Consider the following 24,074-nt stretch of genomic DNA (forward strand, 5'->3'; position numbering starts at 1 on the left):
GTGGTGATCCTTAAGGTATTTAAAAGCAATCCTCTAGGCTTACTCTGACCTTCTGTGCATGTGTGCGTGTTTATATGTATGTATTATTGAGATGTAAGCATTGGCTCCATCTAGATCTACTGAGATTTTTACTTCTCAAACGTAGTCTGAGGAGCACCAGAGATGCTATTAGAAATGCAGAATTCTGGATCATATTTCAGATTTACTGAAACAGAATCTATAGAGATGGAGGTCAGCATTCATCACTTTTAACAAATAATATCAGGTAATTCTTATGAACTGTAAGTCTTATGAACTATAAAGTCAGAGAACCACTGCCCTGTTGTGTATCAGTTGTAGAACAATTATATGATTATAATTGTATTTACCAACATAGAGAAAGTAGAGTAGGTATCTACTAACAAATTGATGGCTTCCCTCTGGCATTTTCATAATATGGAATATTATTATAATAGAACATTTCTAAAATATTTTGTTTACTAAGATAAAAAAAAAGGACTATATGGACTACTGAGTATTCCTAAATATGAGGCATTGTTCTAGGGACTGTAAATTCAAAAACAAACTAAACAGAACAAAACCTGATAAGGCCTGTACAATCTAGTAAAGAAAAGCAGACATAAATATAAATATGGTTAATGGGGACACCTGGGTAGGTCAGCAGTTGAGCGTCTGCCTTTGGCTCAGGGCGCGATCCTGGAATCCAGGGATCGAGTCCCACATGGGGCTCCCTGCATGGAGCCTGCTTGTCCCTCTGCCTATGTCTCTGCCTGTCTCTCTCTCTCTGTGTGTGTGTGTCTCTCATGAATAAATAAATAAAATCTTTAAAAATATATATGGTTAATGAAGGAGCTATGGCAGAAGTCTGTAAGGGTACATTGGGGACATAAACAAAGAAAGTGCTAATCTAACTAGGAAAAGTCAGGCTAAGAGAAGAAGCCTCCTGAATAAGGGGGGCGCAAAGTAATCTGAAAGATGAGTGGATGCTTGCTAGACACACAATGCAGACACAAGAAAAACCATCTATCTTGTTAAAACAACAAAGAAGCTTTAAAAAAATAGATGTTTTTGCTCAGAATTTGCTCTGGGGTCCATTATCAAAGAAATATTAGAGAAAGCTATGATCTGGTATAAAGAATTCTCCATTACTATCCATCATCCACAGCATTCGCCCCATCTCAAACATAAGCCAGATAAGTGAACAGATAAGCATATGTCAGCTGAACAGAAGGGCCATGACTAATGAAGCAGAAATCATAAATCAAGATTCAAACGGTAGTATCAAATCAAGGAACACTGCAAGCAATTGTGAACTGTGAAAAATATTCTCTGGATGAAACAAAATCTTGTTGGGGAATGGCTTCCTTAAATTTTAATTCTCTAGTTAATCAAGTAATAGGGAATAACTGGCTTTGAAAAGTACATTGCAGAATTTTTGAACATTCAAAGAGTGACAAGTATTGTCAATAAACCCCAGGATGACACTTACCAGAACAAGTGCAGCATTAAAAGGAGACATAAAGTAAAGAAACAAATAAGAAATTATGTATAATAATTAAGCATCAGTTTTTTGTTGTGACTTCTTAGTATATAATTTTAGCAGGGTATCAGAAAATATAACGATTTTTATTGCAAATATAAGCTTTTCACATGTCAAGAAGTCATTCTTTAAGCACATTTTACTATGATTAATAAAATCATTTAGGTCAGTCAGTAGTAATGGCAATTTTCCCTGCTTACAACTAGCCATTTTACCGCAGTAAAAATAAATAAGGAAAAAATTTAAAATCTAGTGAGTCAGACATAGGAGGCATTTTATAAAAACCCTCTATGTCAAATATCTCTAAAAATCTCATTACTACTAGACTTCTTTCTTTAGTGATTTAGTCATGTAATAAATGACTATTTTATATGCCCCTATAACAAATACGATTGTATGCATAAAGGAAACCACACATGTTTATAAAATAAGCATGAAAAAAAATAAGCATGGTGGTGTTCTGGTATTCTCAGTCATGGCTCGGGATGAAATACAAAGTCCTGTAAACCTGTGGATGTCTGTGGCTTTTAAAAGATAGTTAGGGGATCCCTGGGTGGCTCAGCGGTTTAGCGCCTGCCTTTGGCCCAGGGCGCGGTCCTGGGGTGCCGGGATCGAGTCCCACGTCGGGCTCCCTGTGTGGAGCCTGCATCTCCCTCTGCCTGTGTCTCTGCCTCTCTCTCTATGTCTATCATGAATAAATTTTTTTTTAAAAAAAGGTAACTCTTAGCAGAAATCTAGCTTTCAAAGAAGCTATGAAAAAAATTAAGATGAAAATATTGCTCAGCACCTTTAATTTTTTCCTTAATTACTCAAAAAAACTCAAAGGGAGTTTTTATAACATCCTAATAACAATATGAAGTAAAAATGAAATTATTATTACAACTTATTAAAAGAGATGATTTAGAGATTATAGGCCTGCCAATTTTGGAGCAAAATTTCTTATTAAAATTTTTCTAGATATGCTGCTTCAAATCTAGAGTTAATTTCCTTAACATTTTTGAAATTACAAAGTTCTCTAATACCTCAATCTTTCTTTTACTTCATTAAATCCTCAAAAAACATTTTAACATTTTAAGATATTAAATCACTGCCTTACTTGGAACCATTGCTCCCAGGCTAAAGCGCAAAGAATTTTCCTTAAAAGAACTTTCTTGATCTATTATTTTCTCTTCTTTGGCCATATATTTTGCTACTTTATAGTTTACATTCTATTATATATTAAATTTCTTCCAGTTTTTGAATCAGTCATGCTCTGCTAAATGTTTCTGACACAGACTTCACCTAACACATTGATTCTCCTTAGATTAAAGCACTCATCAGAGTTTGGGGTTATCTTTTTATCTATTTTCCTCACATAGCTTAGAAGCTTCTGAAGGCAGGGAAAAGTCTGACTTTTTTATTACTACTCTATCTCCAGGCCCCAGTGCAATGCCTACCACACAGTGTATCTGTATTTCTGAGAATTCTTGTGTGTTCTCTCCCTCCCTCTTCGTACACATATAATGTATAACAAATGAAGAAAAAAGAGTATTATTGTGGTTACTTCACATTAGTTCTTTCAGTTTCTAGCAGAAGGACCTACTTTGTAGATTATTCATGGGAAACAGATCCTTTGCCACATCTGAAAACTGGCATTTTTGTATTCCTTGAAGAACAAACAACTTTGAGAGAGTCATCAATAGTTAAGTGAAAGAGAAGAGGCACCTGCTTAAGACAATTACCTAAATCAAACCTAGAAAACAATCAGGTAGAAAATACAGCAAACTTACTTTCATATCTATTTTCCCTGTTTTAGAAAATGAAATCACTCAGGGTAACAGAAGTTGAGTAGATTTCCCAAGAATACATATCTTCTACTAAGTGCCAGAACAGTGATTTAAATCTATGTCTATTGAATAGCTAATATTATACTCTTTCCTACATGAGCAAACTTAGTCTGTTATTATATTGAAAATCTATGACCCTAAAGTGACAACAAAAGTAGGAGAGTTTCTTAGTGCTTGAATTATTTTTATAAGATTTTATTTATTTATTCATGAGAGACACACAGAGAAAGGCAGAGACATAGGCAGAGGGAGAAGCAGGTTCCCCGCGGGGAGCCTGATGCAGGACTTGATCCCAGGACCCCAGGATCACACCCTGAACCAAAGGAGACACTCAACCACTGAGCCACCCAGGTGCCCAGGTGCCCCTGTGCTTGAATTTTATAAAAACAACTTAGGATTAATTTTAACTGAAATGTTATACAATTCCATAATAATCAAAATAGTTTATGTGTATAATAAAATTTGACCTATAGCAAAAAAATTATGTTTATGATGTCATCAGCAAATAATTATGCTCTGTTAATATTATGTATTAAGTTAAAGCTTAATTTGGCAAGACAACATCTTTCAAGTATTTGAAAGATTGACAAGACTCAGCACTGGAGAGAATATGCAAAATCAAACATTCATGTTACTAGGATTATAGAGTACTACAGTCTCTTGGAAGGACCTTTTGGAAATACTGATAATCTGTAAAAGATGTTCTTCTCACCAGTAATTTCACTCTAGAAATATATCTGAGAGAAATATTCCCAGAAATGTGCAAAAGTACATACAGAGCAATGTTGTGCATTCTTTAAAAAGTTGGAAATAACCCAAAGATCCAGTGATGGGACATAAACAAATTAGGATCCATTGCAAAGGGATACTTGGCAAATGCTAAAAATGATATGTGAGCACCATATGTGTGGAAATAAAAGTTGGCCAAGATTGAAAAAAAGGACCAGAACATTACATATAATATACATCATACTGTATTTTGATTGTAGTAATAATAAATTTAAAACTATAGTCTATGCATAAAAACATTTAATATATATATATAATGTCAATAATAGCTCCATGATTGAATTTAAATGAATGAAAAGAGTCATCATCAAAATTTTTACAGCTATTACAAAATAGAATGGTATTATTTTGAAAAATACTATTGAATTTTTGAAAATTTAGATGGATAAATTTCTTACCAAAAAAGATTAAGTAATAATTAAGAAATATAAATAAATACATAACTCATAAGATAATTATTTCATTTAAAATTGTGCCGCAGGGCAGCCCCAGTGGCCCAGAGGTTTAGCGCCGCCTTCCGCCTGGGGTGTGATCCTGGAGACCCGGGATCGAGTCCGGTGTCAGGCTACCTGCATGGAGCCTGCTTCTCTCCCTCTCCCTCTGCCTGTGTCTTTGCCTCTCTCTCTCTCTCTCTCTCTCTCTCTCTCTCTGTCATGAATAAATAAATAAAATCTTAAAAAATAATAAAAAATAACAAATAAATAAAATAAAATAAAATAAAATTGTGCCACAACAAAAATTCTAAGACCAAATGGCTTTATAGTAGATTCTATAAAATATTTAAGAAATTAACATAACCATCCAGATTCTTATCAAAATAAAAAGAGGCAATCTATCCCAACTCATTTCGAGAGTTCAACCAGCACAAATTTAACACCAAAATGTGGCCTAATAAAATTACAAAAACTGAAAAAAATAGCTAAAAAATCCCTAAGAAAAATATTATCAACCTCAACTCAGTAATATACATAATGGGTAATAAGCAGATCATAAATAAGTTAAATTTATTCCAGAAATCCTGGTTTAACATGTGAAAATCAATCCATATTACCCATTGCATTAACTTAGCATAAGAGAAAAATCATAGGGTCATCTAAATAAATTTAAATTATTAATTTTTTAAAAAATCTAAACAAATAGAAATAGGAGGGAATTTCCTTACCCTGGTCAAGGTTATCTATGAAATAGTGAAGTATGGAGAAATTTTCTTATGAGATCAAAAAATGATACAAAGATCAGTTTCATCACTTTTACTCAACATTACACTAGAGACCCTAGCCAACATAAAAAGGAAATTTTTAATAAGTTATTAAGAATAGATAAGAAGAAATAAGCTCATTTTCTAATGATATATTTGAGAATCCAGAAAATTAAAAGGAATCAACAGAAAAATTAACATTGATAAGAGAGATTTATAATTCTATAAAAAGGTCAACATAAAATTGGCTATATTCTTTTTATTATTAGCGAAGATTAAGAAAATGAAATTTAGAAATTGAAATTTATAAATTGCAGTACTGTGCTTATGATGGCATAAAAAAATCAAATACCTAGGAATAAATATAGCAAAAGATGTGCAAAATTTTCACGCTGATAATTTTAAATATCATTTTTAATAATTTAAAAGATCTAGAAGGAATGATAAATATAGGCCATTACACAAATTAAAGGACTCAATTTTTTAACATGTCAATTATAGTCATATTATTTCTAGGTTAAATGCCATCATAATAAAATTCCAACAAGGATTTTGTAGAAACTAAAAGTAGAATTTCAAATGTATACAACAAGGCAAACAGTCATTAACAGTCAGACAAACTTAAAGAATAACCAAACTAGACGAGCTACTCTAGCAAATATTAATATATATTTCAAATCCACAGTAATTAAGACTGTGTCTATGGGAATAATAATTTTCAAGTAATCCAGTGAAATAGTAGAAAGTCCAAGAACAGGCCTGCCCATACATGGAAGACTTAAGACAGAGGTAGCATTGCCAAACTGTGGGGAACGGATAGCCTTTTCAATAAATGTCTCTCGATGAATTTTATATCCATAAAAGTAAGAAAGCAAAACTCAAACCACCCATTCCAGATGAAATGTAAAACAATAAAATGTCTTGAACACAATACAAATAAAATCTCCATAACTTGTAGTAAGAAAGATTTATTAAACAAGACAAAAAATACCAGCTCTAGACTACATTTAAGCTGAGAACATTTGTTGATAAATGATAACATTAAAAGAGTGTCAAAGCAAATCATAGAGTGGGAGAAGATATTTGCAAGTATTTTCTATGGGTTCAAATTCAGAATATATTAGGAACTTCTTATGAATCAAAAAAGGAAAAGATAGATAACTCAATAGCAAAATGAACAAAATTTCTGAATGACAGTTCAAAACAGCATATTCAAATGGCCAAAACATATATAAAAGGTGTTCAACTTCTTATAAATAAAAAAAAAAATTAAAACCATACTTAGATATCCATCCCCATTAAGTAGTTTCAGTTTAAAACACTATTAATACCAAGTGTTGGCAAAGCTAAGCACCAACTTGAAATCTCACACACTACAGACTGGACTGAAAATTGGCTCAACCACTTGGGAAAAGCAAACAATTTCTAAGCAGTATCTTATGAGTCAGCAATTTCAATCTTAGTTCAATCTTAGCAAAAACACAATTACATATATATATACTACAAAAGACACATACAGTAACAAATGTAATAATACATAACTGGAAACAACCCAGATGTCCAACAAGTAGAATAGATGTATGCATTTTGGAGTATTCATACCATGGAATTCTACAGAAGAATAAAAATGAACTACTATTATGTGCATGAACATGGATATTTCTCATCTAAAAAGTTGAGCAAAATAAATAATATGCAAAAAATGCATAATATATGATTCTGTTTATATTAATTTCAAAAACAAGCAAAACTATTCAAGAGTCTTGAAATCAGAAGAGTTGCTGCTTTTGGGAAAGAACAAGGTAGTAGTGATTAGAAGGGGCTTGGGTACAGCCAAGGTTCTTTATCCTGAACTGAGTGTTGATTTAATGGGTATAAGTACTTTCTTAAAGCTCATGGAACTGACCCTTTTCTGTGCACGTTTCTGTATTTCTGTTATTCTTAAATTAAAAAGGTTTAAGAAAAAGCAGTACAATGTTTTATTGAAAGCAGATGCCTTAGTTTCATTACCATTCAACTTGTGACCAAACCAAAATTTGAAAATAACTTGTTTGTAAAAACTGGGTAAGTTCTAGTACCAAAAGAGTTATTGTGATCTTTAAAATAATATATGCAAACAAAAAGAAAAATATAATCAGTAGATATTTTTAAAGATTTTCAATTAAAATATAGTATTATATTTAATATATAAAAATTATACAATAAAACTTTTTATCTGATATAAAATTCTGTTATATTAAACAAGTTGAGTCCTAAACTGAAATATTATAAATATTGTTTACAATATTTTAGCAGGCAATCTTATGTGTTACAGATAGCAAACCTGTACTTTCAGTAACCATGACGATTAAATACTGTAAGATTAGATGTCTTAAGATAGAATTACTGTTGATGGTTTGTGGTGTTAGGAAGCAAAATTAGGGCAGAAATACATAAAACTTCTGAGGCTTAGTTCTAAGTTAAAATAATGAATTTTAAAATCGCACATTGCAATTGCTTACTTCATGTTGGGAAACTGCCTCATGTAAATCACTGTAGTAGAAGACCATTTTGTTTATAAGATATCCATAAATAAAAAATACATAAATTAGAACGCTTTAATCTCTTGTGTGGATACGAAGTTTATTTGAGATAGATACTAGTCTCCTAACATAGAGAGAATTTAGAATGTGACTCACAGAACACTAAAACCAGATGTCATGGAAAGGCATTAATCCTAATAATTTAGGGCTTAGGAGTTAGATAACCTGGATGTAAATTCTAGCTTCTGTAATCATTAGTTTTTTAATATCTAATTTTTCTCACTTATAAAATAGTAAAAAATTATAAGCAAAATCCACTTACTATATTTGGTTAAGTTATGAGATACCACATTGAACGCATTTAAAACAATGCCCAACACAGAGTGAATGAATGCTCAGTAAATGGTTGTTGTCAATAATTGAAGTGAGATTTTAGATAACACATTGTTTACAAAGTCAAACAGAAAATCAGTCTTATAGCTCAGTATTTTTGATTTTCAAACTAGGCTAGATCAGTGCTCTACGTTAGTATCCATCTATTTTTCATAAATGTCTTTTTCAACATTATTTCTATAAAACATATTTCACTCATCAGATTCCCTAAGACTATACAGAATTTAGACTAAACCAAGCTGGAAAGGTGAATATTGTCTTCTTAATTAAGATTATCTTGGAAAGGTATTTTAATAATTCTAGTAAAGAAAACATGAATGAAAGAACACTGTACTTTTTGGCAGAAACAAAAAGAAATACACTCGAAGTAAAAAAAGTTGTAAGTGTAATATGTACCCATACACACATACACATATGTTGTGCAAATAATCAAATAAAATAGTGGGTTTCAACTCAGATGATTAAAAACCAAAGTAAAAACCATATATGGATATTAGTGCAGTGAAGTTTTACTGGATTGTTCAGGAATCTCAGCAGATTATCAAGACCAATGTCCTTGACCTGGACAGAATGGTGGCTGAGAACTCTCAGTGAGATGTTTTGGCTAAGGATAATACCTAAAACATGAAACGGTAAGTAATATTACTTTACTTCTTGTCCAAATTTGCCACTAACTAATATGCTTTTAGGCAAACTACTTATTTCTCTGAGCTTCTTTCCTTATCTGTGTGGATAATCATGCCTTTCTATCTAACTTTTAGAATTGTTGCAAAGAATCAAATGCAGCTATGCATGTGACCATGTTTGTAAACTTCTAGAGATCACACCAATGGAAGATCTCTTATTAAATGTAGAAAAAGGGGGTTAATTTGGTCGATATTAGTTCCAACACAGCTAAATTATAGACACATATTGTGCATGTAACTATACATGTCTTATTCTTTCTAAAATGTAGAATTATTTAAAGGAGAGTGACCTAACGGCCTAGCATTTGGGAATTATTCAATGTCTAAGGCATGAATTTTCATTTAAAATTGCTTATTAAAGGACTCTCTTTTAGGCATCTCATATAACTCAACAGAACCATGAAGTTAACTCTTAAAAGAAAATGTGAAGATTGACATAGATTCTAGTTTTTATTTGCTTGTTTCCAAGATAGAGATATAAATCCTTTATTCTTTGAAATATTTTTTAAGATTTTATTTATTTATTCATGAGAGACACAGAGAGGCAGAGACATAGGCAGAGGAAGAAACAGGCTTCTGTTTCTTCGGGGAGCCTGACTCAGGACTCGATCCTAGGACCCTGGGATTATGCCCTGAGCCAAAGGTAGATGCTCAACCACTGAACCCCCCAGGTACCCCTATTCCTTAAAATCTTAAAAACAAGTTTAATCTTAACTTTCCTTTATTCATTTGTTCCAAAAATATTTATTAAGTATCAACTTTAAGTCAGAGCCTTCATTGGACACTAAAAGGAAAGAGGTTTCTATCCTGAGTGGCTTATGGTGGGGTAACAGACAAGTAAACAATCAGTTACAATTTAGCATAGTAAGTGCTATGGTTGGGGTGTCTATGGATTATTATGGAAGCACTAAATAAGGACTCCAAACTCAGCAACGTTCAGGGAAATCCTCCTAGAGAATGTGGCAACTAACCTGAGCCTTGAAGACATTAGGCAGTCTCAGTTACATTATAGGAAAGAGGAAGGTCTTTATGGCAGAGAAGAGAGTATGGACTCAGAGTGAAGTTTGGGGGGAAAAGAGAAAAAATATGATGCATTAGGAGAAATGCAAATAGTTCTGTGTTATTGGCATTGTGGGAAACCGGAAATAGAAGAGTCTATAAAAATAAAAAAGTGAATTTAGAGAAGTAATCATGGACCATTTTTTTTAAAGATTTTATTTATTTATTCATGAGAGACACAGAGAGAGGCAGAGACATAGGCAGAGGGAGAAGTAGGCTTCCGTGGGGAGCCAGATACAGAATTCCATCCCAAACCACAGGATCACACCTTGAGCCAAAGGCAGATGCTCAACCACTGAGCCACCCAGGCATCCCAATCATGGACCATTTATTTTGTTTGTTTGTTTGTTTGTTTGTTTTTTCATGGACCATTTAATACAGAACTTTAGGTGAAATGCAAAGGACTCTGGGCATCTTATTTTTAGTAGAGAAGACACTAGATGAAATTGGTTTTAGAGAGAGAACTTTGATTATGGTGTGGAGAATGTGCTTGAGAAGAAGACCATAAGAGAGGGAGACTGATATAAGTACTCTTAACTCTGAATATCCTATTTCCTACATGGGAAACGAAGACTTAAAGAGATTAAGTAATTTGCCAAACATCACACAGTTTGTTAATTGGCCAAACTGGGTTTCCTGTAAAGTTCTGCATAACTCTAACACGTGTGTTCTTCAAGGACCAAGGGAACTGCCACTCATAAAAGAAATGAATGTGGCTAACCCTCAGTATAAGAGACTAGTAACAAATAAAACTGTGTAGGAAAAGCAATGACACAGTCTGGTATACATCAACAAAATCAAGTACAGGGGTGAACAATTATCCAGTGAATTAAGGACCATCTGGATAATCCCAGTAAAAGCAGATTTAGTGCCTGAGTCACTCAGATAATTGTGCAAACAATGTGCCTTGCTCTGGTTGAGTAACCTGGTCATTAATATCTTCCATAGTACGTTTTGCCCTGTGGCATTTTTGAAATGGACGATAGTAGCTCAGAAAGAATTAAGATACTATTCACTTCTTGGGAAAGCCACATAAATAATAATGGGATCTTAATAGACTGAGAAGGTATTTTATATGTCCCCAGGAGCCATTTCACTCAGTGATATATACACAATATACATAAGCCAAATCCCACTTCAAAGAATAAAAGAAGTTCAGCAATAGAACCCTCAAATTTGTATTTTTATGTTCAATTCTTTGTCAGGTAGAAGAAAGTTTTCTGAGTATTAAAGCAATGAAAAATACTACTACAAATAGACTTATATGTTAAACTATAGTAAGGCTACAAATAGCTGTATGTCCAAAAACATAAAAGATCAAAGACAAAAAGAAAGGTAAAGAAAATTTTCACAGTATACAAATGGATTTTTCTATTGAGTTAGAAACTATAACTCAAAAGTCAAATGAAATCCACAAATTAAGAAATACAAAGAGCCAATAAACATGACAACATTTCTCAAAATCATCCAAAATCATTCAAAATCATAGAAACACAATTCAAAATAACCAGATACACAATTTCTACTATCAAAATGTCAGTCACAATTTTTAAAACCACAATTCCAAATGTTAATCAGATTACTGCCCAACTGGTTTATACTGAGTATTAATTTGTGCATAAACTTTTTGCTAGAGCAATTTGGCAACAAGCATTAAGAGTCTGAAATATTTAAAAATCTGATCCAGTAACATCTATGAAGTTATTATAAGGAAATGGTCAAAAATGCAAAAATTAACAATTATGTTCATTTCCATAAATGTGAAAAACAGGAAACAATCTTAAGATTCTAACTATATAAGACAATAGATGACAGCCATGAAAAAACATGGTTAGTAAGAATATTAAATAAACTAATGTTATGGTATGATGTTAAGGTGGAGAAGCTAAATATAAAAATGAATATTCACTCTAATTCCAAATTTGCACATTTAAAATACCTATGTATATTTATAAAAATAAAATTGGAAGGTTGAGCGTGGATCTCTCTGCATGGTATAATTTTCTTTCACTTTGAATTCTTCTTGAAAGATCCTGTATTTTCTCATAATTATAAAAATGTTGTTTTAATGTAATATTATATGAGTATACTTTTAAGTGCTATTTTATGTAATAGGTTATTCATACAATCATAATGAAATAGTGACCCATCTTCCTCCTGCTATGTTTCCAAAGTCCCGCAATTAGTCAGTGCTATTCTCAGAATTTGAACCCAAGTGTTCCTGCTCCAAAGTTCACAGTATGGATATGATGATAAGAAGTAAATCACAATGAAAGTTGCAAGAGTATAATCAATAATGAAAATTAAAAATATGTTAGTAATATGTGGCATCTTAGATTAAGCAGAAAGACATACATTGGGAGAGTTGATAAATTAATTGCCTACTGTACTAATCTAAGGCATGCAAGGACATATACACTGGTATTGGGGAAAACATATGATACAAATTAGAGATCAGAATTAAAATGGACAAATTAATTACTGAATAGATGATGGTGGGCACTTGGAGATAGAGGAAGGAAATCTGAAAAAAAAAAAAAAAAGAAAAGAAAACTAATCACAAATCAGAAGCCTGGAAAACTGAGGTATCCTTTGCTAAGAGCCAGTTTAAGGGTGATGAATATTAATGGGAAAAAAAAACAAAAAAAAAATTATGACTTACTACGAATAGCAATTATTTATGAGTAATGAATACAACCATGTGTTACATGGATTATTTTATTTAATTAAAAAACCCACAAAAAACTCTGAGGTAGGTGCTATTATAATCCCCAGTTGACTTACTGACATTCACTTATCTGCATAATAACATATAGATATTAACGCAAGTAGGCTTCTTTCCAAAGCCTGTGCTCTTAGCTGTTAGGTTAATAATTTGGAATGGCTAATGGAGGAGATATTAAGAAAGAAATGCAGAAGAATTGTGTTTCCAAGAAGATAAATTGCAGCAATTTGGGGAATTCACTTGAAAACCTAAAGCAGGAAGAGGAGATAAGAGGGAGACCAAGAACAGAAGTCTAGAAAAAGTAAGAGAAAAATGATAACATTAGATGATTGTGGTATCAGAAGTAAAATCTGGGACCCCTGGGTGGCTCAGCGGTTGAGCATCTGCCTTTGGCTCAGGTTGGGATCCTGGGGTCCTGGGAACGAGTCCCATAGTGGGCTCACCATGGGAGCCTGCTTCTCCCTCTGCCTATGTCTCTGCCTCTCTCTGTATCTCTCATGAACACTAAATATAATCTTAAAAAAAAAAAAAAGGTAAAATCTCCAGGAGGAGATGGAAAGTATGAAAAATGGTAGTTCAAAGGGGAAGAAAAATGAATAATACAGCAATAATTAAAAAAAACAAACATTGAATTTAAAGAACTTACTGATGACTTAGAATGCGTTCCTTTTTATGATGTAAACCATGGACAATTTATATACAGAAATAGATGGTGATGGGAAATGGATAGACACTGTTGTTTTCTTTTTTAATAGCAATATAACATAGCATGTTTTGTATAGAAAAATATAAATGGTCTTTCAACTTGCTCTTTAGTCAGTCTCAAGGGGCACAGATAAGAGACACTGTATAGAATAACCTGTACAGAGCCATAACTCCTATTGGAAAATTGAACCATTCTGTGGAAAGCTACAGAAATGCCTCATGTCAGCCATTCCTCCTCATGGAAAGGATAAATCCAAAGGAAGTTTCCAAATGTAGTTCCCAACACATTTATCCTATTAATAAACTTATTATCCTTCAATCATTGCTCCAAATGATTCCTTATGATGAGACATCCTCAATAAGAATCTTCAAGCCTACCTAGAACTGTGTTCAGTGTGGTGGAGTATACAAAAATATAGGTCATAGTCTTTTTCTGCGAAGTGCTTCCTTGCCTAATTAGAAGACAAATCAGACATACATATAAGGGTTAAAGAAATAAATAAATAAAATAAGACTGAGCATCCAAATAACCGAATAACCTTGGCCTGTATTGTTACTGGTGTAACACTGACCAAATTTTGTTATCAATACCAAAAATCACAGGAAGTTGAAGTATTTTATTCAAGGGGACACTGCTATGCAATATAATCCATAGTAGGTTGCTGAAATATTAGGGTTGAAATAGTGGAATTTTAGAAGGCTTTAGGCAAATTTCTTGTATCCTCTAAATCTTAGTTTTCTCATCAAAGAAAATGAAAAAGTTACCATCCGGATTAAATAACTTCAGGCAATGGGGAAAATAAATGCATATACATCTATAAAAGACATGTAATGCAAATAGACATGATGTGAAAAAGCAGCACACATTTAAATATCGGGTCTACAAATAAAATTTGTACCAAGAAATAGATTAAAGCTATCTTCAAAGGTTCTAAAGGCCCCTCAGTTTTATATCTTGCAAGGTGGGTGGATCTTTTCCTCCAGATCTCCAAATGCACTAGCTGTAAGTTACCATCCAAATAAATTTACAACCCAACAGTGAAGGTAGGGCATATGCAAGCCATTATGCTCTGATGAGTTTAATAAAATACCTCAGATATATGTGTTTATTTGATATGTGTGCTACGTTCGTTTCAGGCTGGTAAGGTTCGTGTGTACACTGTAAAGCTGAAAAAACCAGGGAAATGGATGAAGATCAAATAGCACTCTAAGAATGTATTTAAAATAGTATCTGGAAATACTGACATTCATGTGCTGTGCGTTACAGAGACATTATTCCTTGCAGGTTTCCTCAGTCTGAACACATCTTCTCTGGCTTTTCCCCCAATGGAGAATTTGATTCCTTTTTGCCCCTCCCACTCAGTGCTTCCAGATTGCTTCAGAAGGCCCAGGCAGCCTGCTCAGCAGCAGGCAAACAGGGCTGGGTGTGCAAGAGCTATATATAGCTCCACCTTGGAGATGTGCACACACGAGCAGACATACAAATGCCCATGCTGGATTGGGCATGGATAAATGAGAAAAGGTTGCAGCTTTCCCCTCTCCTTTTTCCTCATCACCCCAATTTTTCAGTAATCTTCAAAGCAGGATGTCATCGGTTGGTTCCCCTGAGTGATGCAGCCTCTAATTTCTCTGCAATTCCTCTGCCTACTGCTTCCAGCAATCTGACTCCTGCAGGAACCGGCATTGGGCCAACACCTACTACCCAGATGCACCCAGATGCGGTCACCCGGGGAGGCTGCCTCGCAGCAGCCGCGGGGAGCCCATCCGGGCACAATTACTTGACTCTGGGAATCCCCGAGGATAAACCCATTTGTTTTAGAAACTAGGCGAAAGGTGGTTTCTTTCCCATAGGCAGCACCAGGCTGGGAGGAGAGGAGAGGAGAGGAGAGGAGAGGAGAGGAGAGGAGAGGAGAGGAGAGGAGAGGAGAGGAGAGGAGAGGAGAGGAGAGGAGAGGAGTGGAGAGGAGATGCCTGCCCGGCCTCTCCCAACCTCGGTCTGCAGCAGATCCTGGGAGAAGGGCCAGGTCTTCTCAATGGAGACATCATCAACCGGTAAATGCCCTTAGAGGTGCGGGGTTTCCTCCCCACCCCCCGCTCCTGGAGGGAGCCAGTCCTCAACGGAGGAGCCGGGGAACTGAACAAGTGCCTCGCTGCCCTCCGCGCACTCATCCCCCGTCCTTGCAGGGATGTGCTGCGGGTCTAGACGCCAGGTAGGACAGGGAGAACCAGCAGGTGCGGAGCGGAGGAAGCTCCCCGCGGGCTCCTGGCTGCAGACCGGGCTGCGCCCCCAAACCCTCCCCTGCGGCCGGGCATTCCCTGGGCGCGTCACCGGCCGCGGCAGCCGGAGCCTCGGGAGGAAAGTTGACGAGACACAGATGGAGGCTCGGCGGTGCCCTGGCCTGGGGCGCTGCTGCCCCGCCCCGCCCGACACCGGGGCTCCGGCACCCCCCATCCCAGCACCCAGACAGCCCCCATCCCAGTCCTTCCAGCCGTACTTCACGGCGAGAGCTGCGGCGACCACATCAGATTTGGGGGTGCCGAGGGCGGGGCAGGGCTGGGGGAAGGGGAAGGCAGGCAGCGGCAGCAGGAAAATACGCATGCATTTTTTTTTTCCTCCTATCTGCAAAGAAGGAAAAGTCCTGCCTCCTACCTGTGTTCTCTGCTCCTGCTCGGGTCGGCGCGGCACAGCTGGACCATCACCTACAGGTTTCCCACTCGCGCTGCAAACACCTGGGAGCGCATCTCCGCACCCCGCGTCCCTCCCAGCCTCGGCGGAGCCCAGCCCAGCTACTTGACAGCAGAAGCCGGCCCTTTTAGAGCGGTCATTGGGGCCGCGGGGAAAGCGGGGCGGGCACGGGAGAGAAACCCGCGTCTCTCATTGGATAGGCGGGGTGCCACTCTCACCCCGGACCGGGGCTCGCTGCGGACCCAGGCAGCTGCGAAACCCAACTGCGAAGGGTCTCTGCAGTCCCTGGAACCCAACCCTGCTGCCACCGGATCAAGAACCCCGAAGAGGAGGGGAAACTGGCTTGATGACTTGTCATCTGAGACCCCCCTCTTCCCCCTCCAAGAGAGAGGGAAGGGCCAGGCATAACCAGACACCCAGCCCTGTCCAGAGATTTTACAGGAGAAAATACCAGGAGCAGTGCCTTGACAGAGAAGCACGAACTTCATTTAAGAATGGAGCAAAATACAGAAATGCATGTACTTAAGTCAAAAAAAAAAAAAAAAAAAAAAAAAAAGACAAGAAGTAAAAAGACATGAAGGGTTTGTTTATTTGTTTCAAATTTCCATTTTTTTTGCCTCGATGCAACATGGCAGTTTTTCCTGGAGAGGAAAGGTTGCACTACTGATTGTTCTGTACAGCAGAGAGACTCCGAAATATCCCCTGGTAGAAACTGTTTTAAATGGGAAAGCTTTGCAATAACAACCAGAAAGAGTAAAGAAAGGAAAGTTAAGGCCAAACTGCATAAGGGACTTGCCTTGGTAGCCCATTTGGTGGTCTTAAAATAATCACCACCAGACTGATAATCAACCTGTTTCTTTTCTACTAATTTTAGTCCCTCATTCCTTTTGTGCTCAAACCCTGAGGCTGCAGAGGATGTATAAGCCAACACAAACCTAGGTGATCCCAAGCCTACCTTGTAGGTGAAGAGAGCCAAGGATAAAACAACTTTGTTCCCATCTTTCATCCCAGCCATTTGTCCAGGTGGAATCAGGAAGCTGTGGAATTCAAGGCACTTCTTAAGTGGGGGGAAATGATTGAAAGATGATCAGTCAGATTGGAGGAAGGGAAGTATCTTATTTTAGTGCCATATAAGGAAACAGTCTTCTCACTTGCAGGCTGCCTCCTTTCTGCAGATAGCCAAGTTCTTCATCCACCTAAAGTAAATAGTTTCTTAACTGGGGCTGAACATGACACGACTCACTGGACAACTGCTGGAGAAGTTGGTATTGTTATTAAATACTAAATAAGTGTAAGCTCTTACCTTAGTGCTTGTGGTTGTTTATTAGGCCAGACTCCTCATAAAATGTTCTCTTTATAAAACTGGATGATTTAGATTAGTGTATTTGGAAGTGAGAAGAGACCCTAAAGATAGAGAAAAATAGGTACGGCTTTGATACTGGGAATGCACCTACCACTGAATGGGAATAACTAAAAATGTAATGGCAAGTTTCAAAACCAATCAGTCATGTTTCTACATAATATGTCCCTTGGTCTTGCATCTCTACTCCACACCGCCTGTCCCATTGAATTGGAAAAATCATGCATTACGTAGTGCATTACCTGAGTACTTATTCTGTGCCACACCCTGTGTTAGGTGCTAGGGAACTAAATAAGAATAAAACATACAAAGACATCAAAGAGGGATCAGGAAGCAATGAATATAGTAAAATATTATAGTAAAGAATAAGCATTTTCAATGCTAACATTGTTTGATTCCTAAACCTAAATTATTTTGAGTAACAATGAACTCTAGCAGGCCCTCCCTGAGATTTAAGCAGTGAGGGGAAGGTGAAGTATCAAGGAAAAGGAGCTGAACATTGAGGTTAGCACAAAAGTTGAAATTGAAAGTGAAAAGAATACTAAAGAAATCTCTGCTATCCTCATTCTTTCATGCCTTAATTCATTCCTTCTTCAACAAATATTGCTATTATAAATATAGTGATGAATAAGGTAGGCAAGCTGTCATGGAGCATACTTATTTTTCAAACAGACGATGTTACTTTGCATACTCACTGATATAATTACAGCTCTGCACGTGTGAGTATGTTTGTGTGCACACATAGATATACAAAAATTGGGAACAATATTAAGATAATTATAATTTCTTTCTGGGCATCAGGCACCTCATATATTTTCATATTTTCAGATAGAACAGACTATCTCCAGGTTATTGGTTATTATCTCAGAGAGTAAAACCTGCATGTATGTTCCTGGAATACACATATTCTTATATATATGAATATAATAAAAGTATCTGCTAGAGTACATTTTACATTTTTCAAATCACTTCCAGTTAAAAATCCACCCTTTTTTCTTAAGTAAGCAGAAGAGTCATTATTAGCTCCCTTTCACAATTGAGGAAATTGAAGTAGCCAAGGAAATGTATTCCTTTGAAAGTAATGGTAATTAAAAAATAGTTATGTATATTATGTTTGGTGTATAAGAGACATTAAGCATTTATTTTTATTTTTTAAAGATTTTATTTATTCATAAGAGACACAGAGAGAGAGGCAGAGACACAGGCAGAGGGAGAAGCAGGTTTCCCCTAGGGAGCCCGATGTGGGACTCAATCCTAGGACCCCAGCACCATGCTCTGAGCTGAAGTCAGACAGTCAACCACTGAACCACCCATGTCCTGAGACATTCAGTATTTACAAGTGAATACATGGTTTATAAAATGTGAGAATTTAAAGAACTTTAGAAATTATCAGTTTCCCCCATTGTTTTGTGGAGGAATCAATTATAATTTTTTCAGGATCCTGTACCTACTTAGAAGCAAAGATGAGTCTAGAACCCAGATCTTAGGGCTCCTCCTTCTTTATTTTTTTCATCACAATGAACAATAACTTTCGTATCTCTTCCAGCAGAGTTCTTGCCCTTTTTTCTCCCTGAACTACCTCGCCTTTTGAAATTATCAAGACTGATCCAGCAGCGTACTCATGTCTCAGCATCTATAAAAATATACGAAAGCATGCCACTTTAACTGGAAATTAGGCAGGACATAATCAGTTGCTGAGACTAAGTTTGCTTGTAAGTTGGAGGTCTGCCTCATAAGACTGGGATCAGAGGAATTGGGGCCGGTGTTCAGGTATAAAGAAAGCTAATGGAAATGGGTGACTAGCTAGGCAGATTGCCTCTGGAACATACTGTCCCTAAAGTAAGAAAGAGAGAACTCTAGAAACATTCGTCTGAATCCTCTGTATTTGACAGCCTGGCATGAAACCCATTTGCAAATCTCTAAAAGAAACAGTAGGAAAATTTTGCCTGGTTCTCTGGCTGGCTCTGATTCCCTAATAACTCACAGGGTTCTACAGCACAATTTATTGGCTATTACATTGCTAAACTTCCTTTGGCCCTATTATTGAATTCTCCTGCCACCCATCCCGTCCTTCTTCCAGCCTGCATTGGCCCTCTTTCTTGAAACATTCCAATTTCCTCCAACTAGTGATTAAATCTTGGTGAGAGGAAAGGAAACTGCAGCAGCAGTACCGCTTTCCACAGTATATATTTCTTTTCTTTCTCTGCTCCACCCACCAGTTCCTCACAACGAAGCTTCCCAGAACAGTTGCTAGCATAGCCTGTTGTAGCAAAGAGGGGAAAATAAGGGGGAAAAAAAAGAGGCTTTTCCAATCAAAAATTTAAACAGAGCAGAAAGACAAGAGACTCTGCCCACTAGTATAAAGAGAGTCATGCTAAACCCAGGATGCAGCATCTCAAAGAAGATCACATCAGCCCACTGACCTAGCTTTTTACATATCCGATAAGAAATGATTGCTAAGGGATGCACACAAACACACCCTACCATGTGACTGGAGGAAGAGGCTGGGAAGATAGTTTTCAAATACTAAATTCTGTAAATACAGTCAACAGCAGCAGTTTCCTACTCACCAGGGCCCCTGCAATATTTTTGTAGATTAACAGTAGGATTAGAATTCCTTTTGTTTTGTCAGTGACTGCTGTGCACCAAAAGGGCAGATTCATAGAAATCCACAGGTATTACTGACATTGCAAGGATATCTTCACAGATTCCATTGTCTCACAGTAGAATCCACTATTTCTCCTTAATACATCCCAATTTGCATAACAGGAATGAATGTGTGATGTAACAAAAAGGTATGTTACTCCTTAGCCAGTATGTCCTCCAATTTTTTTTCAACTCATGAAACTTACGGAGAAGGACAATGCTCAATTCAATTGTTAAATTGGAGCTTGGTCTCTGTTATTCACGGAGAGTAGGGAGTCAGTTATTAATAGTGAACTCCATCGTCAACCTTAATTAACATGTCCTTTCCATTCTTTCCTAACAACCGCTATAAACACTGAAAATTTCATTTTCTAAGTATACCCTTGAAATGATGAATACCTTCACATCTGGACTGGACATAGGGTGAGACATTAGAAGACCTTTCTTCTATTCTAAACTAGTAAATAGCTGAGAGGCTAGGGATAGAACTATGATCCTCAGTTTCCTATGACATATAATGAGAGGCAGAATGACGTGAAACTATTTGTTAATAATATGGCACTAGCATCTTTATAAAAGGTCATCTACCCACATATACATCCTACCCCCCAAAAACAACCAAAAGAAGCAAAAGGAGAGGTACAGAGGAAAGAATTCAAGTTTATTGCCATAAAGTTGCTCATAAAACCCCCTTTTGTGTGTATTTAATATCTTTTAGATCTGTATTTGTGATCCAATTATCATTTTAGATGTTGATAAATTGTGAGGTTTTTCCCCTATTAGTTTTCCAGTATTTAGAAATTTTCTTAATTATCTCAAATATCAATTTGACTTTTTAATTTTTCTGTAATGTGTGTTTTCTATTTTATCGATTTCTGCCCTTACCTCCATTATTTCCTTCTACTTACTTAGTTTGGATTTGTTCTTTTCCTCTATTCTTGAAGTAGAAAATGATATCATTGATGTTTTAGCATTTCATCTTTTTAAATATTGCCTTTAAGGTTATAATATTTTCTCTAAGCAGCGCTTTTTTATATCTGACAAGTTTTAATATGTGTTACCTTTATTATAATTCCATTTAAATATTTTCTAATCTCTGCTTTTCTTTTTCAATCCAAAGATAATTTAGAAGTACATTATTTAATTTATAGTAATTTAGGAGTTTTCTACTTATTTTTTGTTTCAAAATTTTATTTTTACTTTTCTCAGGAAAATACTCTAAGAAGATTTTAACTCTTGGCAATATGTTGAGGCTTTGTTTATAATGCAAAATTAGCATTTTTGGTTAATGCCCCTTGTACTCTTAAAAAGAATGTGGGAGTATCAGCTTCCAGTAATAAAGAAGTAGCTATTATTGAACCATCCACCCTCCTATAAGCTCTGGAAGAAGAAGAAGAAGAAGAAGAAGAAGAAGAAGAAGAAGAAGAAGAAGAAGAAGAAGAAGAAGAAGAAGAAGAAGGAGGAGGAGGAGGAGGAGGAGGAGGAGGAGGAGGAGGAGGAGGAGGAGGAGGAGGAGGAGAAAGAAGGAGAAGGAGAAGGAGAAGGAGAAGGAGAAGGAGAAGGAGATAGAAGGAGAAGGAGAAGGCCTATTTGAGGGCATTGGATAATAACCCAAAGAAGGCAGAACCTGAAGAGGTGTCTATACACGAAAACAATGAGATGGGAAAAGGTGAGTCTCCCATTTTATACCACTTTGGTCCTGAGAAAAGGTCTGATGGGTTCCAAACAGGATGAATAAATCTAGGGGGTGGGGGGATATTTCTGGCTTGAAGAACTAGAAAACAGAGTTGTAGATAATGATGAAAAAAAAAAAAATGAGACAAGAATGTCCCAGAAAGGAGATATCCAGACAGGGAGAATCATCAGTCCAGAGTATAAACTCTACACAAATTTTAAAGTGACTCCTAAACTATATATACACAGGACAGATTCCAAGCAGTACAGATAAAGTTAAAAAGAATTATAATAGGATGCATAATGGACTCTTACTCTCTGGAACCTGTGAATGTTCCTTTATATGGCAAAGTCTCTGCAGAAGTGATTAAGGAATTGAGATCTGAGATCAGGAGATTATCCTGGATTATCCAACTAGGTCCTAAATGTGATCACATGCATCCTTGTAAGAGGCAGGCCAAGAGAGATTTTACTATATACAGAGCAGATGGTGATGTGAAGACAGAGCAGAGGGAGATTTGAGGATGCTGGCCTTGAAAATTAGAATGGTGCAGCCATATGCCAAGGAATCTCTGCAGCCACCAGAATCTGGAGGAAGCAAAAAACGGATTCTCCTAGAGCCACTGAGGGAGGGTGGCCATGCTGAGCCATCTTGATTTTGGCCCGGTGATGCTGATTTGTACATTCCAGAGTCAAGAATTGTGAGAGAATATTTTTTTTGTTTTAAGACATTTTGTTGATTTAAGTAAGCGGATACATTTAGTTGTTTTGTTGTGTGATAATTTGTTACAGCAACAATAGCGAACTACTACAAGAATTTAACAGAGATTTCAACTGCTGCCTGCCACAGGGAAGACAGAGTTTGGAATTTGAGTACCTCCCAGTTAACTACCTTCTAAACAAACAAATGAAACATATTCATATTCTTCAAAAACACACAACAGAATCCATAATCTCTATGGTGTATTATTGCAATGTCCAGGATATAATCTAAAATTACTATACCTGCCTCTCCCTACTATTGCTTGCCTCTCAAGAGAAAAACAAAAACAAAATGAGATTCATACTTAAGAAGAGTAAGCACAGATATTATACTTAGGAGACAAGGATTTAAAAACTGCTATTATAGTTATGCTCTAGGGCAAAATGGAAAATTTGTCTACAATGGATATTTTCCCAAATAAGTTGGAAATTTACATACAAATCTTCACCCTAGAAACTGTTTCCTGAATAATTCAACACAACTTAATAAATTACTCATGCTCATTATATAACATATAAAAAACTAGAAGACATAGTAGTTGGAAAGAAATCTACCCAGAAATTGATAAATTCCTGTTAGATATTACTTAACCTACTAAGCTTTTGTAACTAAATTTTCTCTGAATTTTCATGGATGTTCCAATAAAAGCTGATGAGTTTCTACTACAACCAAATATATTGTGTTTTTTTTAACCCTTCTCCTCCTGTCTCCTTTTCATCAATTATTAATACTGCCTATATTTTCAACACCCATTTTTCTAGACTTGCCCTTATTATAAAAGTATGTTCAAACCTTCCTCACAGAAAATTACTCTGACCCTGTATTTCCCTCTATTTACAATACAAGACCCAGAGAACTGAAAATGTTCTACTGTGGCCCTCATATGTCCTTATCACCTTTCAGTTCTCTCCTGGGTTTCTTTCTAATTCTGTAAGAACTCTAAAGCACCTTCCCCAAATTCTCTTACTTTGTATCTCTCTTCCACTTTCTCTCAATATTAATTTTATGTAGAATTGTGCTGATTCTTAACTCTCATCACTTTATATTTTCTCCTGTATGATATTATGAATTCTTTGGTTTCTAAATTTATATATATATACATGAATAGTATACTATATGATATCCATAATATATATATGATATATATTATAAATCTCCATGTCCAACCTTGGATCTACTCTGCACTGCAGACTCATATGTCCATTTATGTACTTGGATCATTCAGAATCATATCAAACTCAAAATGTCCAAAACTGAAAAAAATTACCTTGGTACAAGTTAAAAAGGAACATTATGAAAACAGAACCTTAATATATCTGGGAGAGGAAAAGGAAATAGAGATGATGTTTAGATATATTCTTACAGGAAGAATTATCAGTATCTAGAACTTAAGACAACATTTCTAGTAAGAAAAAAAGTGTAAAAGATATAATGTAAAATAGCAAGGCATGCTCAAAGATTGAGATTTGACTATGATTAAAGCATAAGCATAAAGAGAATGA

The 24,074-nt window shown here is 36.0% G+C and overlaps 1 protein-coding gene across 3 annotated transcripts in view; it reads right to left on the reverse strand.

Annotated features, from left to right (window-relative positions):
• The window catches only part of CNTN1 (contactin 1), a 349,722-nt gene extending 333,470 nt beyond the window's left edge, over window positions 1-16,252 (reverse strand). For 2 of the 3 annotated variants that reach the window (XM_077870439.1, XM_077870442.1), the window contains exon 1: window positions 16,094-16,252. The gene's annotated coding sequence lies outside the window, so the exon portion shown is untranslated. The remainder of the gene's footprint in view (window positions 1-16,093) is intronic. The other variant, XM_077870441.1, reaches the window with a different exon arrangement.
• Between the last annotated feature and the right edge of the window lie 7,822 nt (window positions 16,253-24,074).

Source organism: Canis aureus, chromosome 25 (genome assembly GCF_053574225.1).
Source record: "Canis aureus isolate CA01 chromosome 25, VMU_Caureus_v.1.0, whole genome shotgun sequence".
NCBI lineage: Eukaryota > Metazoa > Chordata > Mammalia > Carnivora > Canidae > Canis > Canis aureus.